Here is a 19,611-nt window from a genome sequence, read left to right as displayed (position 1 = left end):
GTTTAGATCCCTGTAATCCACACACATGTGTACCTTCCCGTCTTTCTTAGGAACTGGCACTATGTTGGCAATCCATGGTGGATAATCAACCACAGCAAGAAACCCGACGTCGAACTGTTTGAGCACCTCTTCTCTGATTTTATTATCCATATCCGGTCGAACCCTTCTGCGCTTTTGTCTGACCGGTGCACACCCTTCTTTTAGCGGTAACCTATGCACGACGATATCTGTATCCAACCCCGGCATGTCACGGTATGACCAAGCAAATATTCTGCATACTCGTGGAGGAGCTTGATTAGCATTGCTTTCACGTCCTCGTTCAGCGTTGCCCCAATCTTGATTTCCTGGGGTTCTTTGTATGTACCCAAGTTTATGATTTCAATGGCCTCCTGAGGAGGGAGCATGCTTTTGGATTCCTTGTCCATTAACCTTGACAACTCTTCCGGAAGTTCATCGTCTTCCTCATCCCCTTCTTCGGACTAATTAGCAAGAGCCTTAAGTTTATATAGAGTTTCAGCAGTATTATTATCGGTAGTGTTAGAAGGTGATCTGCACATGTTTTATGTTTTGTTTTTAGTATGCAGATATGAATGTGCTTTTTTGTGCAAGAAATTTATTTGTCATTTGAAAGAAAAGAAATAAATGCGAGAAAAGATAATGCTTTCAATACCAAATGCAAAGACAATTTTATTAATAAACTTTAAATTTTGAAAGTAAATGGGGCCCTTACAAACCAACTCTATGCTTCGGGCGAGGTATGAGCGTTATTTTTTATTCTTTATTTTGAAAGGGAAATAAAACACAAAAGCAAATTACTTTGAAATAAAAACTATCTCCGGTATCTCCAGGCTTGTCCAATTCTGAAGCTGCTCTCCTGGTCTGACCCTTCGGATGAAATTGGATGTTCCCTCCTTAGAATCCTTGTTGGATACCATAGCCACATGTTCATACCCGCCTGTTACGAAAGTCTGCATGATCGGGGGGAATTGTTGTTCCCCCTTCATGGTGCTTGTGATCTTTGATGGTTGGTATCCCAACCCTAGGCGATCCTTCTTCTCTAAGATCTCTAGTACTTTGCCCCAGCCATCCACATTCAGGTCTTATAGATTTCTCCAGGATGTTACCGCCCTTCGCACCTTCTCCACAGGTAGTGTGACAGCAGTTGCAATTTTCAGTGCTTGGAATGCCGTTTCTAACGCTCCTTCTCCAACTTCAATATACCTGTATGAATCTAGGTTGCTGACGAATATGTCCTCTTCTCCATTGATGGTTACTATGGAATTTCCATCCACGAATTTTATTTTCTGATGGAGAGTGGAGGTGACTGCCCCTGCTGCATGAATCCAAGGACGCCCTAGTAGGCAGGTGTAAGCTGGTTCAATTTCCATCACTTGGAAATTGATGCAAAAAGTATGAGGACCAACTATAACAGGTAGAACCACTTCTCCGATTACCCGACTCTGTGATCCATCGAAAGCTTTGACCACCAAACGGCTTGGTCTAACCACAAGACCCTCCAAAGCTATTTTATCGAGTGTAGCTTTAGGCATCACGTTTAATGACGAACCTGTGTCAATCAGAACCCTGGCCAGATGAGCCTTTCCACATTGTATAGAGATATGTAGGGCTTTGTTGTGCGCCTTTCCCTGTGGAGGTAACTCATGATCACTGAACCCTAGGCATGCCCCAGCAGTTAAATTAGCCACCATTCCATCAAATTGGTTGACTGTGATGTCTTTAGTTACATGGACGGAATTCAGAATCTTCATTAAGGCGTCTCGATGCCTCTCGGAGTGTACCAGTAATGATAAAAGCGATATTTTAGATGGTGTCTGTTGTAACTGATCCACCACCCTATAATCACTCTTCTTGATCAAAGCAAGAAACTCCTCAGCATCCTTATTAGTAGCTTCTTTATCCTTAGGGTCAACCTCGTTATTTTGTCTCATAAAAGCTTGATCACTAGATTGTGTCAAGTTTTCATCTGGCTTTGGTTGCGCCTGTGTAGCTTTGAATATGCGACCACTACGAGTCATGCCCCTAGGTCCCATAATGCTTGACACAGCCGGATTGGTACCAGAATTGTACTCCCAGGGCACCGCTTTCATTTTATCCAAAGGATATGGATCTCTGATCGGCATGATCCTAGTGTGCTCTTGCGTAGGTATCATCAATGGTGGTTTAGCACAGGGGATGATTAACGGCTTCCTTGCCCCTTGACTGGGTATTATCAATGGCTCGTTCCTATCCACCATAGCCACATATTCTTCCTCAGCATGTTCTTTTAGCTGAATCAACCCTTGATCCATGAGCCTTTGCAGAGTATCTTTAAAAGCCTCGTTGTGTTCTAAGATGAACCTCTTTATAAGTAGATACCTCTTAAGTGCATCTATGGGGGAGCTTCTTTGTTGAACCAACTCTTGCTCAGTAACGACCTCAATTGCATTGACTACGCCATCATGGTGAGGCATAGGATTTTTTTTCACATTAGGTTTGTTAAAGGCGATTGCCCCTGACTCTATCAGATCCGGAACTATGTGCTTGAAAGCCCAACATTTCTCCAAGGTATGTCCGGGAGAATTAGCGTGATATTCACACCTTTCATTAGCCCTGTAGTTGGGTGTAGCCTTGCCCGGAAGAGGAGGTGCCAATGGTTTGATTTCTACTAGTGATTCATTGATCAAATATCTCAGTATCTCCTTTTTGGAAGTAGGCCGAGGATCAAATCTCCTTTGATGGCCTTGGAACCGGTTTTGTTGCGGTGAGAATGACATAGGAGGTCTAGATTCTTGATGCACCACTGCATTAGTCTCCCTTTCCTTCTTCTTTGCGAAGGTGGGAGTGGGCCTCTTTGACTGATAAGATCCAGATGATGCTCCTTGTATCTTCCCATTTTTAATTCCGTTCTCGATCCTTTCACCGATAACCACTAAGTCTGAAAATCCCGAAGATACGCTTCCAACCATTTTGTCATAGTATGGCCCTTGTAATGTGGCCATGAACATGTCCACCAGCTCTTTCTCCATCAGGGGAGGTTGGACTCGGGAAGCCATTTCCCTCCACCTTTGGGCGTACTCCTTGAATGATTCCTCTTTTTTCTGTGACAAATTTTGGAGTTGCATCCGGTTAGGTGCCATGTTCAGATTGTATTTGTATTGCTTCAAGAATGTATTAGCAAGGTCATTCCAGCTTCAGATATAGGACTTCTCCAGTTGCATGTACCAATCGACAGATGCTCCGCTTAAGCTGTCTTGGAAGAAGTGTACCATCAGCTTATGATCATGAGCATAGGCAGCCATTTTTCGCACATACATGCGCAAGTGATTTCTTGGACATGTGAGCCCTTTGTACTTCTCAAAGTTGGGAACCTTGAACTTGTGTGGAATAGTGAGATCTGGGACTAGACTCATTTCAAAGGTATCCACATCGAAGGCATCATACCCTTCTGCAGCTTTTAGTCTCTCTTCCAACGCCTTGATTTGTCCACTATCCTTAGAATCCTCCCCGGAATTAGGGGAAGTCAGCTTGTTTTGGGGCGCTTGGTTTGTGTCTTCCGCGTACCCATACTGTAGATCCAAGTAATCTTCATCCTTAGGAGGATTGTTGTCAGGGATGCAAACTGTGCGGGACACCCCCTCCTTCTGAGTAGTAGGGATAAATCCTTCCTGAGAAGCCTCTCCTTCCTCATGGGTTGTGATGACTCTTTTAGAGGAGTGAGCATTTGCTTTGTGAGGGTCAAAGCCTCGAACATATCCCAAAAACGGGTTGCCATCGTTCGGTATTTCCTCATACTGATCCTGAACTTCCTTAGCCTTGTCTTGCTTATCCTTGAGATCTTTCATGAAGCTCAGCATTTGTGTCATTCCTCCCTTGATTTCTTCCACAGTATCTTTCAATTGTGTCACTTCTTCGCGAAGGGCGGCTTGATTCTGCTCTAGTTGTTCCATTTCTTTCTTCTTTTGAGCTCTTGTCTGGTAGGGCGGTATGGTTGCAATGGCGTGACTGGAGATAAAGGCAGTGTTTTTTAATGTTTTGCGAAAAATAAAATGATATGCGTGCTATGAATGCTATGTTTATGCTATGCTCATGTCTTATCCACATTACTATTATAATATATTTATATATATATAATATATATATATATATATATATATATATTTATATATATATATATATATATTATTTTTCCCTTCCCTTTTTTTTTAATCCTTTTTGGTGAATAATTGCGAAGAAAAATGAATAATGCGGAAATAAACACACTTTATTAATTTAAAATACTTTAAAGAAAGTACAATTTAAATTGTTCAACATTGCGAAAGGAAATAAACACCAATAGAAATAAAACTTCTAAATAATAAAAAAACTATAAATGACTAAGAACGCCTATGAATATCCTCCTTGAATTTGTCCACCATGTCTCTACAAAGCTCCATAAATTCTTTCACTGCTTCGGGAAGGATGATGGGAGAAGACTCCGCTCTTTCTAAACTCTTCGGAATGTCTAGGATTAAATCATTGCACAAATAGACTAGCTTATCATAATTCTCACGACATTTCTCATATTCTTCAAGCATCTTGGGAACCATGCTCACATGCTCATTTGCCGTAGAAACAATTGTGTATTGTCTTTTCCAATAATCCCCTTCATCCCTTGCCGCCTCATATATCTCCCTTTGCCTTATGAATACTTGCCTAAGTGATGCCATAGCTTGAAGTGCTCTATTGTACTCACCGGTGCGCTGTAAAAGTGCTTCCTCCGTAGTCAATCTCCTTGTGTGTTCTTCTTGTCCAGAATTGCGAGCTTCTTGAAGATCAAATTTGAGATTCCTTATTTCTACCTCTTGATCTTTAGTCCTATCCGTTAATTCAAAGACTACGGCTTCTAGATTTTTCTCGGATTCCGCTTTGTCATGGGAAGCCTTTTCATAACGCCTCCTCCACCTTGCAATTTCTATACCCGCTTGTTCCAACCTTTCATTATGTGCAATTAAATCAAAGTTAGCACTTAGGACTCCTTCGGTTGCACATTTTCTTTTATTCCTTTGCCTATCATTCTCTTCCTTAGCGGCTTGAAGCTCTTGGCTCTTCTCCTTAAGATCGAAGCGTAGTTGGCTCTTTTCGTTGGAAAGTCGATGTATATCAAGCTCTAATTTTTCCTTTTCCTTACGGGACGCCTCTAGGGCAGCCTTGATTCCTTCTATCTCTTCGATGGATAGAGAAACAGGATTAGGAGAATCGGGCTTGTACGTGGGATCCACAACAAAAGGAAGCAAAATCTTTCCAACTCTCTCTTGAACCCATTTAGTGTAAGGTTCCTTAGCAATGACATTTTTTGGCCCATAGTTCTTTGTTTGAACATGCTTCCAAGCTTGAATTATTTTCTTTAATGTTCTTGGATCTCCTTTCCCATTGTCATGCAAAATTAACTCTTCCACTTGTTGGTCGGAAGGCTCACAATCCATAGAATGACCCAATTGGCGCAATGCTAACACGGGGTTGTAATTAATGCAACCTAAAGTTCCCATTAAAGGCACATTGTTGAATTCCCCACATTTATAAATAATTCTTTCAGAATTTAATTTCCTTGCAAACCAAAAGATAGAATCCGCTTTGAGAGCTCTTAATTTCTGAGACCATTCATGCCTAGTCAAATCTTTGATTAAATAATTAGCCTTGTAAAGATGAGAAGTCAACCAAGAGTACAATAAATGAACGCAACAGAATATCGTTCCCCTTTTCTTTTCATATCGATCATGGATAGTATAATAAATATTAGCAAGAATAGTAGGAGTTGGATCCTCATTTGAATTCCTGAAGGAGGTAAAAACATGAATAGCAGCATCATCCACATACTCCGCCTTTTTAGGCAACAAAATAACACCAAAAATCAAGAGAGTTAGAAAATGTCCACAAATGTCCCATTGTTTCTTTTGAGCATAAGACATAGCTTGAGCTTCAAAATAAGTTCTTTTAATTTCTTGTATTTTACCATCAGTCTTGTAATTAGCTTCTAAATCCGTAGCGGGCACTTCTAAGGCTTTGGCCAAATCATAAATCTCAACTTTCTTTTCAGCACCTGTATAAAATTCCTTTTCAACCCTTGAAAACCCAAGCATATCATCTATCTCTTCGAAGGTAGGAGCTAACTGAAAATCCTGAAACGTGAAACACCTAAGCGGAGGATCATAGAACTGGATCAAAGTAGTAATGGCTTCTTCTTGAACCTTAACCTTGAGAAAATCCAGAATATCACCATAACGGCCCACAAACCTGTTCAAAGCAGTTGATGACATTTTATCTCTGATTATCCTTAATTTCTTGATATCAGGCACTGAGACGGTAAGGTGGACAATAGGCTTCTTAGCATTCATTTTCCTGAATATTCACCAAAAAGAATTATTCTTTTTTTTATTCTTTTTTTTTTCTTCTTTTTTTTTACCTGTGGATAAGACATGATAAAAAAATATGCATATGATGTATGATGCATGCAAACAATTATACACAAAAAACAATATAATAATAATAAGCACAAATTTATCATATAATCACATAGGCCCTAGGTTCATAGGTTCGACGTAACGGCTCGGGGAGCCTACCCTTCCCATGGGAATGTTCTAGAAGGTCTCATGGGGTCGTTTGTAGCCGCCGAGACTTTTTGTCTCTTTGGATTTTAGAACAGCTCATTTTATCCACGAGGTTCGAATTTTAGGGGTAGGTTCTCAGAGAGATCAGCTAAATACCAAGTCCAGCCCTCAACAAGGTCAAGCCTCGTATCAGACCTTTCCGGATATTTAACCCACTCTGAGTGGAATTATAATAAGACTCGTACGCGATGTAATTCCCCTCTGGTCTTAAATATAATTCCCACGCTTAGGCTTAACAGCAATTATATATACCCAACAATGCAAATTTATAACAGTTAAACATTTTAATGCAAATACGGCAAATAAACATTTAATGAAAATAAAGACAATAAATAAATAAATAAATAAAGCAGAAAATTAAATATTTATTAAAAACACAAACCCTGCCCCAAACCCTAAAAATGGCGAATTAGCCAAACCCTAAAATTCGCCAAAAAACCTAAACCATTGACCACAAACCTAAACCCTCTCAAGCCTTAGGAGCATAATAATTAACCGAAAGTGTAGTCCCCAGCAGAGTCGCCAGCTGTAGCAACCTGCCCTAAAATTAAAGGTTTAGAGTCGCCACCTATTCTGAAGGGCGAATAGGAAACCCTACGCAGTATAAAGATTCAGGGTAAGTTATTATAATCAGGTTGAGGGAAGGTGTTAGGCACCATCAACCCTTTCCTAAAGGCTGCATTGTAAAATAAAGGTTTATGGCAAGATTATAAAGAAGGGTGACAGAAAGTAATAAGGTTAATAGGCAAATATTATGAACATGATTAGAGTTTTGAGGAGGGGGACTCGCCTTGTTGCCAAGTGCCTACGTATCTCCTTATGGAGAATCAGAGTCAACGTAGTTCGGGCACAGGGTTGTACGCCTTAGAATCAAAATTTGATTTGATATGGTTTGAAATTGTTTTAAAGGCTTTTTGAGTGGCCTATCATAGTTTTGAATTTGTGATTTGAAGATGAAAAAAAACGTTTTGATGTTTGGCATACAACCCTGATTTGATATGTCACCGTTAGATGCGATGGTCAATAGATTTGACCACTATAGTTAACGGATTAATGGGGTATTGCTGGTTACTTTGACCGATAGATTCGATCGCCGCGGGCAGCAAATAAAATATATTTTAGATTATGCGTTTTATCGTTTTATTATTTTATCTCTCCTCATTGCGACTAATAGATTTAGTCGGGTCGAGGAGAGAATTAAACCAGAATTAGTCAAATTATTAATAAATTAAATTGATCAAAAAATTATTTCTCGCCTAATACGACTAATAGGTATAGTCGGTTCGAGGAGAAAATTAGATTAAATAAAAAAACAAACAATTAAAATTTTACAAAATTAATTAATAAAATTTTTTATTATTTTTTTATTTTTGTATAAGGGGTGTATTTTATGTTTGGGATAGTAATTAAGGGGTGTGAAAGTAACAAAGGGTTGGCCCATTAAAATTAGAGGTTCGTCTGATCTATATCCTACGGCCTGCATGCGTTAGAATTTGAGGGTGCGTGATATTGATGGTGTAATGAATCATGTTCAGTAACACAGACAAGTGGCCATGGAGGGGCCACTTGTCATCATCTAGTGACGACTCAGATGATATAAAAACGATGCTCCACTAATTCCCTTCCCTTTTTTCGTTTCTTTTTCTCTCTCTTCTTTCTCTGCCCTCTCTCCATTCTCTCCTCTCTCTCAAATGCTTCCCCAGAAACCCGCCCTTAGCCACCACCCACCACCGTAAACCGCCACAAAACCCAATATCCCGATGAAGATTCCGATGAATCTTCATCGTCCCTACCCCAAACATTCATACCCGAATCCAGAATTTACCCAGATCGATGAAGATTCTTATGATCTTCATCCACTCCACCCCCACGTTCATACAAAAACCCAGATTTCAACAACATAAACTCCAAAAAATTTCCAGAATTCAAATCAAATAGCGCAAACACACATGCAAATCGGAATCACCAAATCAAAAACCCTAAAGCTAAGTTCACATCTTAGTTACCTTTTGTCTTTCGTTTTTGGAACGTGTAAGCTCCCTGTAGCGGGGAAATTCTGAGATCGAAGCCATAGGATTGACTCGACTCAATATTTCGTTTGAAATCGCCACCGCGCTTTATTGTTTCCAAAGGAAAAGGGAAAAGAACGAAGAAAACCCAAAGTTTTGTTTTTAAAACAAGAAAGAGATCTCAGGTTCGGGTGTTGATTATATGAGGGGAAGGTTTAAAGCACCCCTCATATCTGTGGTACTCCACAGGAACCTTTTTGAAAATCTGTGTCGTGTGTGCTAAAAAAGGGGTTTGTTTTATTTTTTTAAATAAGCTCGGCAAGACATTAAGTCTTGGGCCTACATACCTCCTCGGTGCAATGGAGAAGTCAGAGCTAATGTAGTTCCGCTTAAAAGGGAAAATATTTTAAAAAACGAATAAACACTTTATCGTCGTTGAAGAGAAATACTCAGCCATTGATCTTGAGCATGAGAACAAACGAGTTCTTTGCATCGCAAATGAAAGAAGGGCTCCATCTCAGATAAAATCAACGAGTATGCCACTAGCTCTCTCACGCGGAAAAGATCTCATTATATCAATCAATTTCAAAATCGTGGGGTATAACCACTCGTTTCGACAATTAACAGTGTCTAAACTTTTGAAGAAAAGGCCACAAAGGGCAAAAGATATTTTTAAGAAAAAAAGTTTTGAAAAGGTTGCAAACATAAGAAGGTTTTTGTAAAAAGGGAGAAGATTTTTGAAAATCTAAGAAGTAGGAGGAGATGAAGAGGCTAACCTAGTGCATAAAATAAAAGCTAAGGAAAGAAACGGTCTAACCGAAATAAGAAGCCAACACTTGACATTACGAGTCAAGGTAGATTTCCCATCCTTTGGAATATCGACACTAAACCAACAGATTTCCACTTGGGGATCCAGATGAACTTATTATCTTAGCACCACTTTGCATTAAGCACATTAAAATTCTGACGAAAATCGGGCAGAGTAACGGCTGTTTTCGGGTAAAATCCTTATCTCAATGCCTTGGAATTTAACCATCAAGGGCTTTCAAGGAAATACCTGCACATATAAACAGACAACAACCCAATGCCAGACAGACAGAACAATTACAGAGTAACAACAGAATAAGGGTCCAGAGGCACTAAGTCCATAAGTCCGAATCTCCAAAATGCTCGGGATAGTAACCAATAGTCCAAAAGAGAGCCTTATGTGTTTTTTAGATTTTGGTTGATTATTAGTGTTTTAGCATAAAAGTAAAGTATGGTCCAAGTGGACAAAAATAAAATAGCGGAAACATAAACATGATGTCCAAATGGACAAAGAGAAAATAGCGGAATATGTCCAAATGGACAAAGAGAAAATGGCGGAAACATAAACATGATGAAATGATAAAATAAAGCGATAAAGCGAGAAATATAAAGAGCAATATAATAAATTGCGGAAATTAAAGTTAGTTGTTAGATGTTAAAGATAACCATCTTGAAACTTGTCAAGTATGTTATCAAAGTTAGTAAGGAAGATCGATGGTGAGTGAAGGATGTTCTCGGATTTAAATTCAATAGAGATTTATCAGAAGCTTGATAAAATCATAGCGACTACACGATAAACCTCCATAAGTCTTAAATCAACCGCATACAATTCTCTTCCATATTTGATCTTTTTATCGAGTCGGGACAAATGTAGGAGGATTCTCCATGTATCAAAATCATCAATTAAAAGAAAAAAGAAGAAGAAGAAGAAATGATCTAGTCTTTATCAAGAATCCATAGAATTCTCAAGATATTAAGACTTTCATCGATCAAAAGAAAATAAGAAGAACGAGATAAGAATGGAAACATAAATTGATTTAGTCTTTATCAAGAATCCATAGAATTCTCAAGATGTCAAGACTTTCTTCGATCAAAAGAAAATAAGATGAAAATAAGAATGAAAACATAAATTGATCTAGTCTTTATCAAGAATCCATAGAATTCTCAAGATGTTAAGACTTTCATCGATCAAAAGAAAAAAAAGAAGGAGAAGAAGAATAAAATGCATAAAAGATAATCAACTCACACTATCATTAATATCATTCATCCATTTTGGTGGATTAGGTCATTTCAAACCTATCAACACCCTAGATCCAATGATATTAATGAAGTGGAGGAAGAAGGAAACCAAAACAAGCATAAAAAAGGCAAAAAACCACATTCTGCCAGCAGGAAATCGATTTCATGCAGGGGGAAATCGATTTCCATAGTGCAGTTTTCAAAAAACACAAGTTACGTACAGCATGAAATCGATTTCAGCCTTGAGGAAATCGATTTCACCAGTGCAAATTTCAGCAAAAACATCATTTAAAGGCATGAAACTTGATTTGAACAAATATACAAACACCTTATGATCACATATCAATTGGAGCACGGATTTTCCACCAATTCACCATCAAATAGTACCAATATAGCATCAAAGATGCATCACACATAAGCACAAAAGAATCACATTATGATAGATGAAAAAGGATGAAGAAAATTACCAAATCTTGAACAAAACTTAGATCTACTTCAAGAATCACCAACACAAATCTTGATCTCTCAACAATTGAAGAAAAAGAGTGAAATGGATGGTGGTTTAGCTCAAAGTTTGTGAGGTTCAAGATGTAACTCGCAAACTTTATGAAAGAAAAAGAGCTTTGGTGAATTTGTTAGGGATGAGGAGAGAAATTGCAAGGGGTTTTTTGGCTCTCAAAGCTTGAGAAATGAGAGAGTAGTGACCTCTATTAATAGGATGAGAGCAAGAGTAGTGGCAATTTGGTCATTTGCTCTTGGTTTATTAACTTGTGTTTAATTGGTGTTTAAATGGTATTTAAATGGTAAAAAATGGTAAAATGAGATTAAAATGGAATTAATGAAGGGAATTATTTTGGTGAGGTGGAAAATTGGTAAAATGACAAAAATGGTCAAAGAAAATAGGTGCCAAAATCAAATCAAGCTTCCCTCTCTATTTTTTTTTTGAATTTCGCCTCAAAGAAATCGATTTCCCCAGGAGTGAAATCGATTTCACTCTGTTCCAGAAGAGAATTTGGCTCAAAATACACTAGGGAAATCGATTTACCCAGGAGGGAAATCGATTTCATGCTGTCCAGAATGTGATTTTGTTTAAAATTGCTGTAGGGAAATCGATTTACCCAAGAGGGAAATCGATTTCATGCTGTCAAAATGTGGAAAATGCCTTGTTTATGGATGTCTTGGTTTAGTACATACAAAACAAAAGCGTACAAAGAAACAAAACAATATTTTTGGTATTTGGTTAGTATAAAACAATCATTGGTGCTTGATGATTCCCCTTAGAGATGATCACAGTATCAAAGATAGAGCTTCAATATAGTGCTCTTGATTAGTGCAAATGATGTATGATCTTAGGGTCAAAAATTTGGGTATGACAGATGCCCCTATTTAAGTTTCTTCGATCCGGAGGTACGATGATTGCAAATCTTCGTTTTGACGAGATTGAAGAGACTTAAATAAATAAAACACACAATTTTTTGATCCTAAGATGCAATGCAATGTTTAATGAATGCATATGATGACGATGAAACATGGCAACACTGGGGAGGCAAAGGAAATCCACTGGGGAAAACAAAATGTCTTTGCGGGAAGAACTCCACTGGGGAAGATAAGACTCTGTTGGAGAGACGAAACTCTGCTGGGAATCGAAAATTCACTGGGGAAAGCATTTCACGCCAGAGAGGTTATAGCATCCTCTTTCACTAGGGATGAGAAAAGGGGACATCCTCTTTCAATGGGGATGGAAAAATATGCATCCTCTTTCACTGAGGAATCAAAATACCTATCTTTCGTTAACAGATAACACACCATCGTTCCACTGATGATATGAATAGAAATGCATCGTCGTACCACTGACGATGATCATATAACAAAATACACCAACATTCCACTGAAGGTAGAAAAGAAATACATCGTCGTACCACTGACGATGAAGATAATAAGATACACCAACGTTCCACTGAAGGTGAGCTACCAACGTTCCACTGGAGGTAGAAAAAGAGATATACCGTCGTACCATTGACGATAACACATACCAACGTTCCACTGAAGGTATTAAAGAGAAATACATTGACGTACCACTGACGATGAAGATATAATCAATATACACCAACGTTCCACTGAAGGTGAACTACCAACGTTCCACTGGAGGTAGGAAAGAGATGTACCGCCGTACCACTGACGATAAAGATATAATCAATATACACCAACGTTCCACTGAAGGTATTACAGAGAAATACATCGACGTACCACTGACGATGAAGATATAATCAATATACACCAACGTTCCACTGAAGGTGAACTTCCAACGTTCCACTGAAGGTAGGAAAGAGATGTATCGCCGTACCACTAACGATAACACATACCAACGTTCCACTGAAGGTATTAAGACAATCAATAATACTTTGCTTTTCTTTTCAAATATTGAGGATGCAAACACAAATGCATAATCTCAACATTCATCATCCAGCGACCAAAATTCAATCCATGGCCAAATGGAAAGAAGCTGCCAAATAAGACCAGATCAGGTGAGGGAAAAACTCACTGAATTTCTTTTCGTAGGCATCTTGAACAGAATAACTGAAACATATTATCCACCTAGAAAAAAATTCAGTGGTTATTTCAAGGATATTGAGTATTTTCTGCCTAAAGACACTCTAAATGGAAGAGGAATTTGATTAACAGTAAACTTCATGATAGCAAATATGAATGCATGACTGTTTTTGATGCATGTTAATGATGCATATGCTGCCAAAACTTAGCACAAGGAGTAACTCAAGAGATAGAGTACAAAATAACAATCAAGCATGTCTTAAGCTGAACACTAAAGGTATCATCCACAAACATGAGCAGGAATTGCTACAACAAACTTTTGATGGCTTCAGAATAAATGCTACCCAACACGGAGGAAACATTGGAGCTGAGAGAACAAAATAGCTGAATTCTTCATCATATTCGAACCAGGCCAAAGGTACATTGAGTGGAATATATTCTTCCCCTTTTGTATATGAATACATCAACATATCCATTCCTTGTAATGCACTCATGAATCAAAACAAAACTTCTTTTATATTTTTCAAAAAAGATTTTGTTGAAATCAATTTTCTCTTTCTTTTAAAAAGTATTATCAACAATAAATGCCATTTTGAGAGATATGAAAGAAATAAGATTGCGAATAACGGGCAAAGGCTCAAAGTTTTTTAATAGAATGGTAGCTTGCAAAAGGCAAGACCCCATAGATGATTACAAAGTTTGGAAAGTGGTAATTTTGTGGAAAAGGTACATTGAAATGTAATGACCCCGTCCTCTCTCTCAACTTGGAATTCCTGAGCAAAGGCTTCCGTTGAAATGTGTTGAACTTCTTCATGATAAACAGATGACTGCTGATGATCAAGTCTTGTCTTATGTAGTTACTTGCCATTAATCCCTAACTTTTGCCTAGACCGCTCTTTCGGGTTTTCAGTCCACCGGGTATTTTATTCTGTTTATGTCTCTAATTTTTGCCTGGACTGCCCTTTCGTGTTTTCAATCCACCGAGACGCTCCTTTTTGCCTAAGCCGCCCTTTCGGGTTTTCAACTTAGCGAGCTGTTCTTTTATTATTTTTAGGCGAAGTATTTCTTGACTACATCACCATTCACGGGACGTGGGAGCTCTTCTCCATCCATAGTTGCAAGAATTAATGCACCGCCAGAGAAGGCTTTCTTAACAACATATGGTCCTTCAAAATTAGGAGTCCACTTGCCCCTTGAATCGGAGGTGAAAGACAAGATCCTTTTGAGCACGAGGTCGCCTTCTCTGAATACACGAGGTCGAACCTTCTTATCAAAAGATTTCTTCATTCTTTTCTGGTACAACTGACCATGGCATAAAGCCGTCATTCTCTTTTCTTCTATCAAATTCAATTGATCAAACCTGCTCTGACACCACTCAGCCTCAGATAACTTGGTTTCCATTAAAATTCTCAACGATGGAATCTCAACCTCTATAGGGAACACTGCATCCATACCATAAACCAAAGAAAAGGGAGTTGTCCCGGTTGAAGTACGAACAGATGTACGGTACCCATGCAAAGCAAATGGGAGCATCTCATGCCAGTCCTTGTACGTAACAACCATCTTTTGCACAATCTTTTTAATATTCTTATTTGCTGCTTCAACAGCCCCATTCATCTTTGGCCTATAAGGCGAAGAGTTGTGATGTTCAATTTTGAAACTTTCACACAGTTCTCTCATCATACTGTTATTCAGATTTGAGCCATTATCAGTAATGATCTTGCTCGGTACACCATATCTGCACATGATGTTGTTCTTGATAAATCTAACCACAACTTGCTTTGTCATATTAGCATATGAAGCAGCTTCTACCCACTTGGTAAAATAATCAATTGCTACCAGGATGAATCGATGTCCATTCGAAGCCTTGGGTTCAATCATGCCAATCATATCAATACCCCACATAGAGAATGGCCATGGAGAAGAAATAACATTGAGAAGTGTCAGAGGCACATAAATCTTGTCAGCATACACTTGACATTTGTGACACTTCTTTACAAACTTGTGGCAATCAGATTCCATTATCAGCCAATAGTAACCTGCTCTAAGCATCTTTTTAGCCATCGAATGTCCATTGGCATGAGTACCAAAAGAACCTTCATGAATTTCATGCATCAACATGTCTGCTTCGTGTCTATCCACGCATCTGAGCAAAATCATGTCATAATTTCTTTTATACAAAACATCTGCATTGATGAAGAAACTACCAGCCAATCTCCTCAAAGTTTTCTTATCCTTATTTGATGCCCCAAGTGGGTACTCTTGGGTCTGAAGGAAATGCTTAATATCAAAATACCAAGGCTTTTCATCTGTTGATTCCTCAACTGCGAATACATGAGCAGGTCTATCAAGACGCCTGATTGTAATCTGAGGCTCCTCATTATGGAAATTCACTTTGTACATGGATGACAATGTGGCTAAAGCATCAGCCATCTGATTCTCATCTCGAGGGATGTGGTGGAATTTAACTTTGTTGAAGAATGTCAATAGCCTTCTGGCGTAATCTTTGTAAGGGATTAAACCAGGATGACGAGTTTCCCATTCTCCTTTAATCTAATTAATCACAAGCGTAGAATCTCCATAAACATCAAGAATATTAATTCTCAGATTAATGGCTTCTTCAAGTCCCATGATGCAAGCTTCATATTCAGCAATATTATTTGTACAATCAAAACATATCCTTGCAGTGAAAGGAACATGTGAACCTTGCGTAGTGACAATAATGGCACCAATACCATGGCCGTGGATATTAGAAGCTCTATCAAAAATTAAACCCCATTTGGATTCAGGATCTGGTCCTTCTTCTAGCAACGGTTCATCCCAATCTTGAGCTCTCAAATACATTATATCTTCATCTGGGAAGTCTATTCTGATAGATTGGTGGTCATCAATTGGTTGGTGAGCGAGGTACTTTGCCAACACACTTCCTTTCACAGCTTTTTGAGCTCGGTATTCAATATCATATTCTGAATCAACATTTGCCAGCGAGCAATCCTTCCGATTAACGCAGGTTTTTCAAATATATACTTAATTGGATCCATTTTGGAAATCAATAGGGTGGTGTGATTCAACATATACTATCTCAGTCGACGAGCAGCCCACACCAAAGCACAGCAAGTTTTCTCAAGCAGCGAGAATCTTGTTTCGCACTCGGTAAACTTTTTGCTAAGGTAGTATATTGCATACTCTTTTCGACAAGACTCGTCATGCTGACCCAACACACATCCCATTGAATTCTCAAGTACAGTGAGGTACATAATCAAAGGTCTTCCCTCAACTGGAGGGAGCAAAATGGGAGGTACAAGCAAATATTCTTTGATGTTGTCAAAAGCTTTTTGAAAATCTTCATTCCACACACATCCCTGATTTTTCTTTAACAACTTGAAGATTGGCTCACAAGTAGCAGTCATATTGGAAATGAACCTGGAAATATAATTCAAACGTCCGAGGAAACCTCTCACTTGTTTCTCAGTCTTTGGTGCTGGCATTTCCTGAATTGCTTTAACTTTATCAGGATCTACTTCAATTCCTCTTTGACTGACAATGAAACCCAATAATTTTCCGGAACGGACACCAAAAGTGCATTTGTTTGGATTTAAGCGGAGACGATACTTTCTCAAACGCTTAAACAACTTTAAAAGATCCTCCATGTGCCCCTCCTCTGACTGGGACTTGGCAATCATGTCGTCCACATAAACCTCAATTTCTTTGTGCATCATATCATGGAAAAGAGTGGTCATGGCCCTCTGATACGTCGCGCCAGCATTCTTTAACCCAAAAGGCATTACTTTGTAGCAAAATGTTCCCCATGGTGTAATAAAGGTTGTCTTTTCCATGTCTTCAGGTGCCATCTTAATCTGATTATATCTTGAAAAACCATCCATAAAGGAGAAAACCTCAAACTTTGCGGTGCTATCTACCAACATATCAATATGAGGTAGAGGGAAATCATCTTTAGGACTGGCTTTATTCAAATCTCTATAATCAACACACATGCGAACTTTTCCGTCTTTCTTCGGAACAGGCACAATATTGGCAATCCATTGAGGATATACAGAAGTGACAAGGAAACCTGCGTCAATCTGCTTCAAGACCTCATTCTTAATCTTTTCCGCCATATCAGGATGACTCCTTCTTAACTTTTGCTTGACAGGAGGACATTCTGGTTTCAATGGCAAACGATGCTTCACAACGCAAAAATGTCAACATACTCTTTAAGAAGTTCTACCATCCTCTTCTTAACATCTTGACCAAGCAGTGCCCCAATCTTGACTTCCTTTTTATCCTCTTCAGAACCCAAGTTGATGACTTCTAATGGCTCTTTATATGGCTGAATGGTGTCTTCCTCGTGCTCAAGCAGTCTGGAAATCTCATCAGGAATACATTCATCACTCTCTTCTTCGGCCTCATACACAGGACACTCGAAGTTAGGAGAGGGTGCAGGGTCATTACTTTTAACGGTTTTATTGATTAATCTGCACAAATGATTATTATTTCAGGAAAAGGAAAGATATATGCAAACATGTAATCGTGCAAATTATGGCAAATGAAAACATATATTTTTTAAGGTTTTTTTGTGTTACCACTTTCCAGAAAAAGCAAAAAGATAAAAAGCATGTATATGCAGAAACAAAATGACTTTTATTGAGGATTTTAATGTTTAAAACAAACAAGAAAAAGCCCCAACAACTTCACTTTCATCTTGGGCAGAATGAAAGGATTTTGAAAAACATAAAAGCAAATTACTTTGAAGCATGAGTGCACTCAGGAATGTCAATGGTGATCCAATTCTTAATCATCTTTCCATGGGTCACAAAGCTTGGCACTTCTGGCTCTAATTCGTCTTCAATAATAGCGTCTACCTCTGGAGGAGTTGGATGTAGGAACCCAGCACTATGGAATATCTCCTGATAAGGACGAAAAGCAGACTCAGGCTTCATCACAGACTTGTCTGAGGCAGAAAATCCCAGACCAGCTCTATTCTTGTTCTCTTGCGGACTCACCACTTGTCCCCATACTCCTGAATGTCCATTCTGAACCAACAGCTGAGCATCTTTGAAGGAGGCAATGGAAGCTTCATCCTTTTTGAATTCATCATTAACAGACAGGGCTTGGAATGCAATTACAATGACTACTTCATCAGCCTCTATGGTACGGAATGAAGAGAGATGACTAATCAACAAAGCTCGTTCTCCATTCACAACGACCATCTTTCCATCTTTCACAAATTTTAACTTCTGGTGAAGAGTCGAAGTAACTGCCCCAGCTTCATGGATCCATGGGAGTCCCAATAAGCAACTGTATGCAGGGAATATGTCCATCACTTGAAAAGTAATCTTGAAGACAAATGGTCCGATACCAATAGGCAAATCAACCTCTCCAACCACTGATTTCTTCGATCCATCAAAAGCCTTGACAATCACATTGCTAAATCTCATTGGTGTGCTACCATAAGACAGCTTAGCAAGAGTGGATTTTGGCATGACATTCAGAGATGATCCAGTATCAATCAACACATTAGACATTGAGTCCTCTTTACAACTGACAGAGATGTGCAAAGCCAAATTATGGTTTCTTCCTTCCTCAGGCAAATCTTCATCACTGATGCTCAAATTGTTACATGCAGTGATATTACTCACAACCCCATTAAATTGCTTCAAATGCAACTTGTGATCTACATAAGTGTTATCTATCTCATCATCCAATAACTCCAAACCTATCAGTGTTTGAACATCATCTTGGAGGGCAGCACATCCCATAGGATCTTCACCACACAAAGGACAACCATCATGACTGAACTCTATCACTCCCTTCCTAACAAACCTCTCATGTATCTCCTTCAAAGATCCACGTAGAGCACAAATATCAGGCACACAACAGTGTCTCAAACTATGTTCAACCATATTGACAGCAAACGCTTCATGAGTCGGCAACGGATTATTCTGCACATTTGGACCAATATCACGGAAGGAGAGCATACCAGAACGGACCAATATCTGAACTTCATTCTTCAGAGGCCAACAATTTTCTAAATCGTGCCCAGGAGCATTCTGATGAAAAGCACAAGTGGCATCAGCCTTGTACCACCAAGGGAGTTTCTCTGGAACAGGGGGTTGTGACCTTGGTTGAACCAACTTCTTATGAATTAGTGCAGGATACAATTCAGTGTACGTCATGGGGATATGATCAATACTAACTCGAGGATACGGATTCCGCCTTGCTGGTTGTTGATTAACAGGAGCTACAGGCACTGAGTTCACAACAGGAGTTACTGACGCCACTTGTTGAGATTGATTTCTGAATCCACTATTCCTCCCATGAGAAACAGCATTAGCATCTGATTCCTTCTTCTTCTGGAATGA

The sequence above is a fragment of the Vicia villosa genome, linkage group LG6 (assembly GCF_029867415.1).
Source record: "Vicia villosa cultivar HV-30 ecotype Madison, WI linkage group LG6, Vvil1.0, whole genome shotgun sequence".
Classification (NCBI taxonomy): domain Eukaryota; kingdom Viridiplantae; phylum Streptophyta; class Magnoliopsida; order Fabales; family Fabaceae; genus Vicia; species Vicia villosa.
Note: the sequence above shows the minus strand (reverse complement) of the source record.